General features: G+C 47.3%; 1 long non-coding RNA gene across 1 annotated transcript; it reads left to right on the top strand.

Moving 5' to 3' along the window:
- The first annotated feature begins 9376 nt into the window (after positions 1-9376).
- On the top strand, positions 9377-11118 carry LOC116184057 (uncharacterized). The gene is made up of 2 exons (XR_004148789.2): positions 9377-9473; positions 10926-11118. It is a non-coding gene; the product is annotated as an uncharacterized LOC116184057 (long non-coding RNA).
- The last annotated feature ends 2817 nt before the right edge of the window (positions 11119-13935 follow it).

The raw sequence follows: 13935 nt of genomic DNA, 5'->3' as shown, positions 1-13935 counted from the left end.
CTGTCCAATCCAGAGGTGTGTCAGTTTTTTCCTTGAAAGCCTGTGTTTAAAGCCTAAGGGCCCCACACCTCTATTTTCTGTGAAACTATTTATAACATGGGGTTTATCCTATTCCTCATATTCCCCTGCTTTTATCACAATACTGAGCTAAAAGTAGTATCTTTAGTCTTGTGTAAAAGCCCTCATGCCTGGAGAGAAACATTGGTGTAGTTCATGATAATTAACAGGTTGCAGCTGCTGTGTGCAGACTAGGTTCAACAATCCTGAAAGGTAATACTGTGTTTAATAAACAAAAATTTGTGAACTAGAAGTCCTGAGTAGATGTGTTTGCTGACACTCTGATCTCTTAATGAAGGATTTTCTTCTTAAAATAACAAATTGCACACATTTGCCATCACCACAGGGCATCCCCTTCGTCCATGCCTGGAGAAGGAGCCTGAGGAATACAAGCACAGACCAAAGCTGTCTCAACCTTGTTTCCTTAAGGGTTGTTTTTCATGCTCTCTATTCCAAAATTATCTCATTACACAGCATAGACCCATATAGCTTTGCAATAGCACCCTGCCCTCCTTTGGTCTGTGAACTTACTTGTATCTGAAACATTTTTTTTTATTTGTTTTCTTTTTAATGTCATATTTTAAAGCTTCTCATGGTGCTTGACTTGCAAATGGATACTTGAAACCAAGATGAGCTAAATCTCTATAAGAACAGTTGCTGTGGAAAGGGTACATTTATATTAAATTATATTCAAACTGTGCTGAAGGAATGGAATTGAACCAACAGGGAAATATGATTTTTATTGCCTGCTTCTCCTGTAAATGACACATCATTTCATCTGGCTCATTTTTTTTTATTGGCATTTTCCCTCCTGCTTCAATTGCAGAACTACTGTGATTTGGAGACTGGCAATTGTACTGAGACCAATGTCTTTCAGGTAAGATGTCTTTCACCTCTTTCAAAAGTGAGCTGCTGCTTCATTTGAAATCAGACTGTCAGACAACATGATTTGGGTTTGTTAAGAACTGTAAATCAGTTTTCAAACTACAACACTGGCACAGGTCTTCTTTGACAGATCTCTGGCATGACAGAATTTAACAAGTTGAGTTCAGTGCATAATACATGTTTAACGAAAGCTAAGACTTTCACCAAAAAAAAAAAATTCAAAGCCCTGGTGTATCTCACATTTAGGATTGTCATTGATGTTGTGGAGGACATCTTGATATCACTAACAGATGGCAAGGAGTCAGCAGCTAAACAAAAATGTGTGTGTCCAACTAGAGGTTCCTGACTAGAGCTGAAGTCTTTCAGAAGCTGCTGTATTTCCCCTTGGGACAGAACACTTCTGATCAAATGAAATATTTTTTTTAAAGTGACATGACACTTTATGAGAAATTAATTTTGTCTGATTTGGAAATATTTCATTTTCAAATTAACACTTTTAATCTTCTTTAGGGCTAGATGAATTCATTATACTTATATACTTTAGCCAGTAAAACCCTCTTAATACCTGTTAATACTAAATACTTATATATGTATAGACATGCATTATATATTTTCATTAGATATCTGTTTACAATATATCTCACTAATTATTATCTTGAAAAAAATATTAATAAGTTAAAAGTTGAACGCCCAGAAGTTCAAATGTGGGTTTCCAAAGAGAACAGCAACTTGTATTGACCATGAAGGGAAACAGGATCTGCAGTGCCTTAAAGGAATGGGGTTTGATATGATAGAGAGAGAGAGAGAGAGAGAGAGAATTTAAGTAAGATCTGATGCTAAAAAAGTTGATTATGATCTCTCAAGTAGTGTCATATTAGTCAAGAATAGAACCCTTTGTTTTCAAACATCATTCGATTTTTAAAAATGTGTAAAATGCATTCATATTTGTTCATGCTTAACAAACATAGTATTATTTTATATTAAAACCAGAAAGTATTTACACTTGCAGCAGGGCAGGGTGCAGGTCAGACCTGCCCTGCTGCCCAGCTGTGGTGGCAGAGGCACAGGGCAGGCAGGGCAGGCAGGATCCCTGTTCCTAGGCAGCCCTGGGAGTGGGATCCATAGCACATTTTCGGCTGTGTCATTGCTGTTCTCTCATTTTCCAAGGTGCTGCCAGGAGCTTTGTGTCCTTGCCATATCCTCTAAGCCAAAAAGATATCAAGTGTCACAGTGTCTGCTCTCCGGGGATGCTGGCTAATAAAGTGCTCTCCCGCTAGCTGCCAGTGCCTGCTTCTCAGGAATAACCCAAACCCAGGAGGTTACAGAATCCATTAACCCCAGGATGCATTACTAACCCTGAGCAACAAAGATTTTTATGAGCTAAATCACAGCCTTGATGACAATATATTTAAGAAAATAATGCCATGGTCCCTAAAAGTCATGAAGATGCCATAGGAGTCATAGGTTTTGGGCTTTTCAGCAGGTCTGGGATTTATTTTTTAACATTAGTATTGTTATGGTGTCTAATTCTTAACAATTTTCAAGTTTTAAAACAGTACTAAATTTTTTTCCTTCTAATGAAATGTGGCTTCAGACCTTGGGCTCTGAGGAAATCAGTAAATACTGCGATACAAAAACATTCCACAGCCTTTTAAATCCTGACTGTTAATTTTTAAGACAGTATGAATTGTAAGTTTCTGACACAGACACAGCATCTAAGAGAACTGCAAGATTACAGTCCCCAGAGTATAATCAAATGATGTTTTCTTTGGAAGCTTCATCCTCTTTCGCTGCTGAAAGCATTGAAACGAAGATGAAACTTTAATATTCTGGCAGAGTCAGAGACAAGGCAGCGAGTGCTGGTAGCTCTCATGGAGCAGATGTTTGTCACTCTGCCTGACCAACCATTCCAGTTCTCCCTGAGTCCACAGCTGTGAGAGGGGAGCTGGCCCTGGAGCTGTTTGAATGACAGGCTCAGACACCTCCAGCCCCACACAGCAGCGCTGGGTGTGCGTCACGGCCCGGGTGTGCGCCAGCCAGGTGTGGAGGCTGCAGAGAGGCGTTGCCTTTTCTCTTCCTGGGAAATACCCACAGCTGGCAAATCATTTCCAGAATATTTTCCAGCACCTGATTTTGCCAATATCTAAAGCTGTTGTTTTTGGAGGCTTGGTGATCCTAGGAGATGATAGTCGTGGTAGGGAGGGCCAGTCAGCTGGGCTCAGGATGGGGCAGCCTTCCCAAAGGACAGCTGATCTTCCTCTTGCTTTGTTAAGACAGGTTTCGCAGGAGTGGGTGTCACATCTGCCTTTTCCCTCTAGGGCTGACTGCCCCAGAAGAGCAAGCATCATGAACACATCCTCTTTGTTTTCCAAAGATCCTGTGAAAGTCCTGCCTGGTCTGCATTCAGTCAGGACTCAAAGTATGAAATTATAAAGTCCTCCTGTTTTTTTTCATCATTCAGTCTCAGGCACATGGAAAGCTCACTGGGTTTTTCAATGTCTGGTTGAATCCACATGCTTGTCTTTCCAGGGATACTTTGGAGTCAAGGCTGATTTCTACCTGAGCCTAAGTTGATGTTTTGAGGCCAGCCATAAGCAGCCCCATGTCTCAGGCTGTGCTCTTGGACTTCAGGACTTCAGACATGCTTTTGGAAATAAGCCTGATACACCTTCTTGCCTGTCAAGGGCCAAAAAAAAATTTATTATCCTTAAGCTAGTTGATTTACCACACCAATGCTGCAGCTGTTTTGTTCGAGGTCATTGTCTCTAAACTCTGTATCTGGAAAATAAAATGGGATACTGCTATAGAATCATAGCATGGCTCACAGAAACAGAAATTTCTGCCTGCATTTCTGGATTTAAGGGTGGCCAGGAATCCAGCTGTCACAGGAAGGTTTCAGCTGTGCTGTAAAAACCAGCCCACATGCAATTTGTTTCTTAATGCACCTTCACCTTGCCCATGGGGAAGGATGCCCATCCAGTAGGATGGGTGTGTGTTTTCTCTGGAGCTGTGTAATGAAGCCTGGTTTAATTCTTGCTCTTGCAGCTGTAGTCCAGATGGAATACCCCAGCCCAGAGATGGTCAGACAGGCACTGAATGCTCCAGTTAACATGCTCTGTGTTTGAAAGAGGAATTACTGGTGCTGGGAAATCAGTAGTATTAACCACCTTCATCTTTTTTGAAGGATGAGCTTGCTGTGGGAATGCTTGTCTGTCTCCTGCATGGCTCTGAAAGTTTGGCTGCCTTGAAGTTTAACTCAGAGGCATTGTAATTAAATCTTGGCATTTGAAGTAATTAAGAAGCAGTCTACATTTTAGCATAATTTCAAAGTATCAGCAGGGTGCTGACAAAAATGAAATATGTTAATGTAAAAGTGTCAAAGTTCCTGTAAGCACGTGGCTCATACTGTTGGCAACAAGATCTTCAGAATAATTCTGTAGCCCCAGTAATCTAGAACCCATCCCTTCTCTAAGGAGAGGTCAAAGAGTGGAGTCCAACTGCAGGAAACTGAGGGCCAGAGTTAGCACTCCCCATCAGAGAATAACATCTCTGCTCCTTCACCTCTAAATCTTGGGGAGGTCCAGGAAGCTCAGACTATGAGCATCTCCAGGAGATGCCTAGGAAGGAAGCAGAATCCAATCCACTGCTTAGAACTTCATCTGGAAACTGGGTCTGGTTTACATCGATAAATAGCCAGAGTATGTTTCTTTCCATCAGTGCCTCTGGGAGTCTGTTCATCACCACATGCAGATTCAGAAAAGTAAAAAATGGTGATATATTTTAGCCCAAAAACCTTCAGGAGAGAGACTCGGTCACCTGTCACCCAGTGCCAGCCAGGGAGTGGGTTCACAGGTCAGGATTGCTGCCATTTTACTGCTTGAAGTGTTGAAAAGGCAGTAGTGTAAATACCGAGACTTTTCAGTGAAGAGGTCAGGACTGGCAGCATCTGTGTCGGTGACTCAGCCCCTACAAAATCACAAGCATTTTGTGGAGCACCCTTGTGTCAATCTCTTGGTGATAAGAGCTTTTGCCTAGTTTAAAAAAGTAGTTCATGAAGTCAAGCTCCCAAAGCCAATAAATCAGAAAACAAATAAAGGTCCTCAGATATATTCATGGCATCCAAGAAGTACTGAACACTCCCGAAAAGCAGACACAAGCTGCGTGTTTTCAGTGCCCTCATTGTTAAGGAAACTTCCCAGTCTGACCATTCACGAGACTCTCTGAAGTCACACTCCCAGTGCCAGAATTCCACTGCTGGGACAGAAGCCCCTTCACAGCAGGCAGATCCAGTGAGCTCCAGGGTGTCCCTCTGGACTCCCTAATCACACAGCCCCACCAGGTTTCCTTCTCAGTGTAACCCACCTCAGAGTCTCATATGTCTGCTTCCATTAAGCCATTTATTCTTCCAAGGAGGACCCGCAATAAAGGTACCCCTGAGCTTTTATAACCTCACAGTCTCCCAACATACAAGCCTTGCTCTTCCTCCGGAGTCCCTGTCTCCATGTGCATCCACCCCACGGAGGTCACCCCTCTCCACCTCAGAGCCTGGTAGCTCCTGGCTTCTGATGTGTCCCCTCAATGTCCATTCACCTGGCTAGCAGTCACCTGTCCTCACACCCTTTGTTATCCCAAAAGATTGGCAATTCATGGCCTCTTGTCTCAGTCTGTATCTCAATCTGCAGTTTGCAAGCTGAGCTACCTGGGCAAGATGTACTCCTCAACACTCAGTATGGACAGAGAGCCTCACTTAAGAAGTTAATTTTTTAAGTTCTCCTTCTCCTATGTCACTAGATTTCTGATGTGTGCACAGTAAAAGATGCCAAGGAGGGGTTTAAACAGATCCTGTATCAAAGCACACAGGGCTAGGCAGTGTGTGAATGTTTAGAATTTGTTTCACCAGCTCAGGGCAGCCTCCTACCGAGATCCATCACTCCATGCCAAGGTCTTGGAAACCAACCACATTTCCAGCAGAAGCTTTGGCTGTTGCATGAGATGCTCCCCTCACTCAGGTGTGTGTCCACCTGGAGCAGCTCCTCCAGCAGCTCCTCTGCATTTTGGGGCTGACTCATACAAACCACATTTTCCTGCTGTGCATGATAAACCTTGATATTAGTGACTAATAGTGTCTATCAAATTTTTTCCCCATTTTTCTGTGCTCTGTAAACAAGCACATCTACAAGCCATTCCCACACTATGGTTATGGCAAGTGGCAGCCCTGGCTGGCTGCATCCCTCCTCCCTGTGTGTTCCTGCAAAACATGTCACAGGGAAGGCTGTCCTGGTCACAACCACAGCCTCTCACACACGGAAATCCCAATTTTATGTGCAAAAGCTCAGACTGTGTGCTTTGCTTTAGTTGCCTGCAGACCCCAGACTTGCCTTTACTGGCAAGCACATCTAGACCAAAGGAATGAGGTTTGGGAGTGGGAGTGAGTAGGAAATGGTTTTACATACTGATGTGAGTTCTAGTGAGAGGAATCACACTGCAAAACAACACTCGAACTGCACAGACTGATGAGATTGCACTCCAGCATGTTTGTAGAGGGGCCAGTCCCCAGTGTCTTAGTAGCTTAATTGCTTGCAGTTCCTGATTTTCCACCTATGCTGACAACCTGCTAACTTGGGGTCAGAGTAAACTTTTGATTAAGCCAGAAGTTTAAATGGTTAAAGGTGAGACCTTTAGCTGCCCTTTGAAGAAAATTTTTAGTTTCCCAGGACCTAGGACACAGTGTCTGGGAAAAAGAGTCAGTTAAAGGTAAGTATGCCTGGAGGAAAGTGGCACTGTGGCAATTTAACAAATGTGGCTGTGCCAGGCTCTGCCTCCCACTGCAAAAGATCCAGTACCCAACAGGCAGAGATGTCCATGAAAGTGTCTGTCCCCTGCATTTTGGCCCTGACCAGCTTTCTGTCACAGACCATTAAGTCTGACCCTGTTCTTCCATGGAAACTATTTCATTAATCATTGGGTGCTCCATCAGTCATTCATGTCTTTGGGCATCCTAAAGCTTTGCAGATGTTAGAACAGCCCAGTTCCACAAGGATTAGGGATAGGTCACAGAAGAAAATGCAGGGAACTTTCATACCCTCACACTGATGGGTTGGGATAACTGGGTGTAGGCATATTCAGGCAGAAACTGAATGAGCCATTGGTCTGCATGGCATCTCCTGCTTCTGTGGCAGAAGAATTTGAAGCACACATTATACTGTCACTTATACCAAAAACAGTGCTTTGTGACTTCCAGCTATTGCTCTGGAGAAGCCTGAGTAAGCCAGTGGTGCCCAGTCCAAAGCAGGAATGGAGTGTTAAGGAGACTTCTCTTTGTATACTCCTGAATCTCCCTGCTTAGACTAAAGTGATGGGGCTATCAGAAAAACAGATGGTCAAAGCTGGAAAATTTTTACTTGGGACAGGTGTCCTGGCTGCCAATGCAGTTTTGCTCCACTTAGTGGGAGCAGTGCCATAACTGGCCTGGCAGAAGCTGTGAATCTCAAGGCTTTCTTTCCCTTTTTCAGATTAATTTTAACTTAAGTTTCCCTCCAAAATGAAGTCAATGAATTCCCACTAATATTGGATCCTTCATGCTTCCTCAACTACTGCTGCTATTGTACAGAGCTATACAAGATATGATCACACAGACTTCCTCCCTGTAACAATCTGTCAAACAGCAATGATTTCTGAGTGCAGAACTTGTGGCCCCCTGTAATCCTTCCCACCTAGCCTCTTCCAGTCTTTAAAAATGATTCCATACTCTTTCCATTCCCATGAGACCTGTAAGTATGGCAGCTCATGGTTCTGTGGGAAGGGAAAGACCCTTTCTGTACTAGCCTGGTAAGATTTTGCATTAATGGGGCTTTAAATTGTTTTATTATGAACTACACAGACACAGAGCCCTTTGGCAAGGGCACTCTGTAGAAATAAATTGAATCATCATCCTTATAATAGAAAAGCTAATTCATTATGGATCTGTCCTCCAGTTAAAGGCATGCACATCCCTCAGAGAATGGTTTTACCAACTGATCAGACTTGTGCTTTTAACCACTGTTTACTTTTCCTGACAGATCATACTGTCCTGTGTATGGAAACAACTTATTCATGGCTACTACAGTAATGTGTAGGATCAACCTGGTCCTGGCCCTGCCCCTAACTGTGCTGCTCTACTTCCAGGATTCCTGCATCATCCACTGCTAGAGGGACTGTTTGTCCTGCCCAGAACCTAATTGCCCTCTACTTTCTGCCTCCTTTTCTGCACAAAACGTAGCATACAACCCCAGCTTTGAAATACTCCTTAATATGTTAGAGTCTACAGAGGCTGTAAAACTTCTGTCTTGTTACAGAGAGAAAAATGAAGAATTCAGGTTGTCTGTCCATAGTGAAAATGTGTTTTCCTGGATCAGCTCTTTGTACCATTGTTATGACAGTAGACAAACACCTCTTCAGACACTTCCTCTTCTGCCTTGGCTTTCTTAATACCTTCTCTCTTTTGATTTGATATCCTCTTCTTCTTGGGAAGGAGGGATTTCATGTGGGACTGGGCTAAAAGGAATTTTAATGATCCACTAATTCCAGCATCCTGCAAAATATATTGAGTCACTTCACAAAATGTCTCTTGGTGCCCTCTCCATGATCAGGACACTCCATGCAAACTCCAGACAAAGACTCCACTGAGCTGCCACAGGCCATGCATTGGAGCACCGTGGGTCACACCAGGGAACAGCACCCTTGAGAGCCTCCATGTGTGCTTTGATAAAAAAGCAAGGCTCCCATGCAGAGGTGTGTTCCAGGAGCTGGCTAAGTAGGCTGTACAGCAGATCTCCTGTGCAATCACTCTGCCTCCCTGCTGGCCACACTGTCCCAGGCCACCTTCCCTGAGGATGGCAAACACCAACACCTCTGAGTGGTAGGTGGGTTTGCCCATGTGTGCTCGACATCTGCTGAAAAGAACTCAACCAAGACAAACACACTGGTGGCCTTGTTCTTCTGGTACCTGACCCGTCCAGGCTGTGCACGCCTTTGCCATGGGAGTCTCTGTTCCAGCTGCTGCTTCCAGCACAGAACCAACACCATCCATCACAGCACTGGAAGTCTTCCAGGAATACTCACAGGTGGTTCAAATTTTGTCTTGGAGTCAAAACTTGCCTTGAGATTTGTCTCCAAGGCAAGATTTGAACCATCTGTGAGTAATACTGTGAGACTTGAAGGCACCAGTGGCCAAAAGCTGTTTTCTTGCAGAGCTCCTCAGCAAAGACAAGGTGCATCATTCCTGCCAGGCACCTGGCCAGGAGGGCTGTCACCAGGAGTCAGGACCTCACTGCTAAGGCCAGCAGCAAAGGGAGCAGCGTGGTCCGGAAACACAAGAGGAGAAGGACAAAATGCCAAGGAAATGACATAAGAACTTGTCTTTTCACAACAGGGAACCAGGCTTGGGGAAGGAAGCGACCTTCAGACATCTCACTGCGCTTTGGTAACACAAGCTGTACTCAAAGACTCCACACTGGTGATGTTGCAAGTACCATACAGCATTTTTTTTTCTGGTTGGTAAATTGAATGGACGTGTCCTGAAGGCTGTGAGGGTTGTGCTGTACAGACTGGTTTGGCTGGGTTGGTGCTTTACTGTGGTTGATAGATTTTTATCAGATGCTTTTACTTGTTAAATTTTCCTTGGTTGTGGGAACAATCCAGCAAATAGTAAAAATGATGGAGCACCAGGAGACGTGCAGCCAAGGAGATCATTTGTTTGGCTGGATCCCTTCCTACACAAGGGAGGCTTTGTGTGAGCTCACAGAAGAGCCGTGTTCATCTTGCTGTGGGTAGAACTGGCAGCAGGCTTCAGGCTTTGTCTCCTTGCAGAGTCAGGCTGGCTTGGTTCTCCACGGAGCCGAAAACTCATTATTTCCAAGGTTACAGCCAGGCTGCTGGGAGGCTACAGCTCCTTGTGAGAAGTGCCTGTCTCCCAGCAGCATTGCCAAGGAGGCAGCCGTGCCTTTGGACAAAGGAAGAGGTTTGTGCTGGTCTCAGAAAGGAATTCCATGCTGCCTGTGAGAGCTGCCATGGGGGTCGTGCTTCTTTGGCAGTGCTGACCTCCTCGGAGAGCTGCAAAGCTGGGGGAACCCATGGCCTGTGGGTCAAAGACACGGGCTGGTCATGGTTCCACCAGCACCTGGTCTCCAAGGTGGACTGCTCTGGTAGAGGTACATATGCAAAACTGGAAACTGATCAAATGCATGTGTGGAGGATTGGCTGCAGTGGCAGGGGGTGTGATGGCAAAGGGACAGCCCTCCCCGGGGTCTCCTGGGGTGCACATCACTCCTGCTCCTGCAGCACCAGCTCCCAGAAGCTCCTGACTAGGCACTGCCTCTGGGCTCCTTGTCACCAGCTGGGCCAGGCAGGACTCAGTCCAACAGCTGGGTGCTGAAGGCTCCAGAGGGGTGCAGGCAAACACTGGCCCCCTGCTCCCATCTGAGGTACATCTGCACCACGATGGATGTTTCTCTGTCCGTGACACTACAATCTTCCTCTTACAGACTGCTTTGTCACAATCTGGATGTAAAACTGGGGGGAGCAGTAGCACCAGTCCTGAAGGCAGCTGTCCCTACAGGCATGCCTAGTTTTAGGAGCTTTGTGAGGGTGTGGAGAATCATTTGTAAGTATCCCTGTTTCTGGATCTAGACCATGGCACAGCAATGTGCTCTGACTTCTCTGTGCGAGATGCTCAGGGCCAATGGCAGTGGATGGCAGGTCTGTTTAAATGTGTGTGTCTCCTCCAAAAGCTGATGATGTGGCCAGTGATGCTTCACCACAGCTTTTTTTGGGATGAGGGATGCAAGTCAATCTAATCATATATACATGAGAAAAATCAATGCCCTGGCAAAGCCAGTCCTATTTCTGGCTAGAACATGTCAAAACTCATCTTCAAAATGCATCTTGAGTCATAACCACATCCAGTTCACAGGAGGAACCTCACTTCCTGGCCTTGTTGGGTGCAGGGATGAACATCCTTCATTGTGGGATCTTCACCACATACAGAACTTGACACCAGAAATTGAGTGGTTTGGAATGAAGAGGAGGGAACAGCATGCATAGGGCATACCCTGGAGTTCATCTTTGGATGCAAGGTGGGATGAAGATCCCATGAAAAAGCTGAACATGTGGACATGAATTAAAAGCTGTCTTCAAAGCAGTGCTTGTGTGTGTTGGCTAAGATTGCAAAGATAACTCTAACACCCTGTCTCCACACCAGGCCATGGCTGTGATGCCTCAGCCTGCCACAGGCCATGTTTCAGTAGGTTAAAAGGAGAGGCATCTGAGTGACCCAGCAGAGCCATGATGGGTGGTGGGCAAGAATGGCATCACTGGACAGCCAAGAGATTTTGCAGATGCAAAATGTGGAGTGCAGATTTTTGAAGTGTTTATAGCTCTGTCCAGCCACACACAGCTTTTCAAAGGTCAGCAGGAGACCTAGCATATCTCTGCCAGAAAATTTGTCCCTTGTCCAGAGATCTTGTCTTAATGGCTAAACAAATATTTTCCTTGACTTTTCCCAGGTGGGAAACACCTGGGCTGTTATGGCCAGATTTGAAAATAATAATAATAATAATAATAATAATAATAATAATAATAATAATAATAGTAGTAGTAGTAGTAATAGTAGTAGTAAAAACAGACCTCTAGCATTTCAGTGAAGGTAGGTAAAGCTTGGCAAACTTCCCATAACTGCAAACTGGGCTTTTTGCTGTGGGCAGTGCTGGGCAGCATTAGAAGGCAGCAGGCAGCCGTGGTGCCCAGAGCTGGGCAGCCCAGGCACCAGCTGGAGGAGCTGGCAGCAACTGGCCAGCTTTCCTGCCAGGAATCAGCCTGGCAAGCCAGTTCAATAGCCTGCCTGTGTCCCACTGGAAAACATCAAGGAAGATGTCACCAGTGATGAAATTGCTGACAACTCAGTGGACTCTACCAGGAAAATTATCCATCAGAAAAAAAAAAATTGCCATCTCTATGCTTGAGCATCTCTGCCCAAATAGTAGCACCATGTGGAAGAGAAATTCCCTTTTAGCACAGGATTTTGCTGTGGTCCCATGCAGAATTTGCTGTGAGAGATGAACATCTCAGCTGTTTAGCAGGGCAGCTCCAACCACCTCACTCTGCAAAAACAGCCACATGCACATCCTGGCGTCACAGCGCCGCTTCAGCTGGTGACTCAGGCATTGGCCTTTGCATATCTGCCATCAGCTCCAGTTTATGCAGGGCCTGACTGCTTTGCTTATGCATTTCTACATCTCCAGATCCTAGGAGATGATGTTTGTCTTCACTCCACAGTCGTGGTAGGAAGGGCCAGTCAGCTGGGCTCAGGATGGGGCAGCCTTCCCAAAGGACAGATGATCTTCCTCTTGCTTTGTTAAGACAGGTTTCGCAGGAGTGGGTGTCACATCTGCCTTTTCCCTCCAGGGCTGACTGCCCCAGAAGAGCAAGCATCATGAACATGTCCTCCTTGTTTTCCAAAGATCCTGTGAAAGTCCTGCCTGGTCTGCATTCAGTCAGGACTCAAAGTATGAAATTATAAAGTCCTCCTGGGTTTTTTCATCATTCAGTCTCAGGCACACAGAAAGCTCACTGGGTTTTTCAGTGTCTGGTTGAATCCACATGCTTATCTTTCCAGACCGGGCTGCACCCAGCCCACATGGGCTTGAGGAAGAGCTGGGGTTGGTAGCTCCCCTGGGACTCAAGGAGGTGAGGTGGATTGAAAATGTGGTGATTAGCAGCACAAACTCTAGCTGGAGGCCAGTCACTAGCACAGTATCTCAGGGGTCATAACCACATCCAGGTCTGTTGGGAAGGAGCTTTTCTGAAAAGGATCTGGTGATCTTAGCAGGCACCACACTGAACATAAACCACAGAGAAGACTAAGGGTGTCCTGGGTTGCCTTAGTCAAAACATTAACAGGAGGTGAAGAGAGGGGATGTGCTCAGCCGTGGTGGATCACCGCTAGTGCTTTGTGTCCAGTGCTGGTCCTCTCAGTGCCACGGAGATAGGGGCACAGTGGGGAGAGGCCAGTGAAGGTACACGGAGGTGAATGAGGGACTGAGAGAGGGGGCAAAGCAGAGGGAGCCAGGCTCTTCCCAATGGTGCCCAGTGCCAGGACCAGAGGCCACTGGCACACGCTGGAACACAGGAGGGTCCCTCTGAACTTGGGGAAACACTTTTTCATTGAGTAGGACCAAGCACTGGCACAGCTGGCCGTGCACGTTGTGAAGGCTCCATCCTTGGAGATGTCCAGCAGCTGTCTGCACACAAGCCAGGACCGCCAGCCCTGGGTGACCCTGCTGGAGCAGGGCTCGGACCAGATGACCTCCGGAGGAGCCGGCTGCGGCTCTGTGAGCTCCTCCAGAGGAACACGGAGCCTTTTGTTCACCCCAGCTTCCACCTTGGGGCTGGCGAGACGTGATGGGGCGACAGGAACAAGGAGAGAGTGCGACTGCAGGCGGCGATGGGGTGACAGTATACCAGGGCTGTGGCCAGGCTGAGGTGGGGTCGTGAGGGGGCAGAGGTGACGCTGTCCGCAGCGGTGTGAGGGAGTGCCGGGGGTGTCAGGGTGTGGCGGGCGTGCGCCAGGCTGCGATGGAGCAGGCAGGGGAGGCTGGGGACGGCTCGGCTGCAGAGGGTTGCCGGGCTGGGCGGCGACACGGGACGGGTGGCAGCAGACCGGGAGGCTCCGCGGCGGGACCCGGCGCCTGAGGGGCGGGCGCGGGGCGGGCGCGGCCGCGGGGCCGGACCTCCGCGCCGCCGGGGGGCGCCGCGCGGCGCTGGGCGGGCGCGGCGGCGGCGCCGCCGTTTCCGGGTTGGCTGCGCGGCGCTCGGGGCGGCCCCGCCTGCAGCCGCCGGCACCGGGCCCGGGCCTCGGCAGCTCCGCGGGCCCCGCGCCCGCCGCCCCCGGGCCGGCCCCGCCCCGCCGCGGCCCCGCTCCGGCCTGGCCCTGCCGCCCGCCGCCGCCGCCCTCCTGCG

The sequence above is a fragment of the Lonchura striata genome, chromosome 13 (genome assembly GCF_046129695.1).
Source record: "Lonchura striata isolate bLonStr1 chromosome 13, bLonStr1.mat, whole genome shotgun sequence".
Taxonomy (NCBI): domain Eukaryota; kingdom Metazoa; phylum Chordata; class Aves; order Passeriformes; family Estrildidae; genus Lonchura; species Lonchura striata.
The sequence above is the reverse complement of the archived record's forward strand: the minus strand, read 5'-3'. Positions and strand labels throughout refer to the sequence as shown.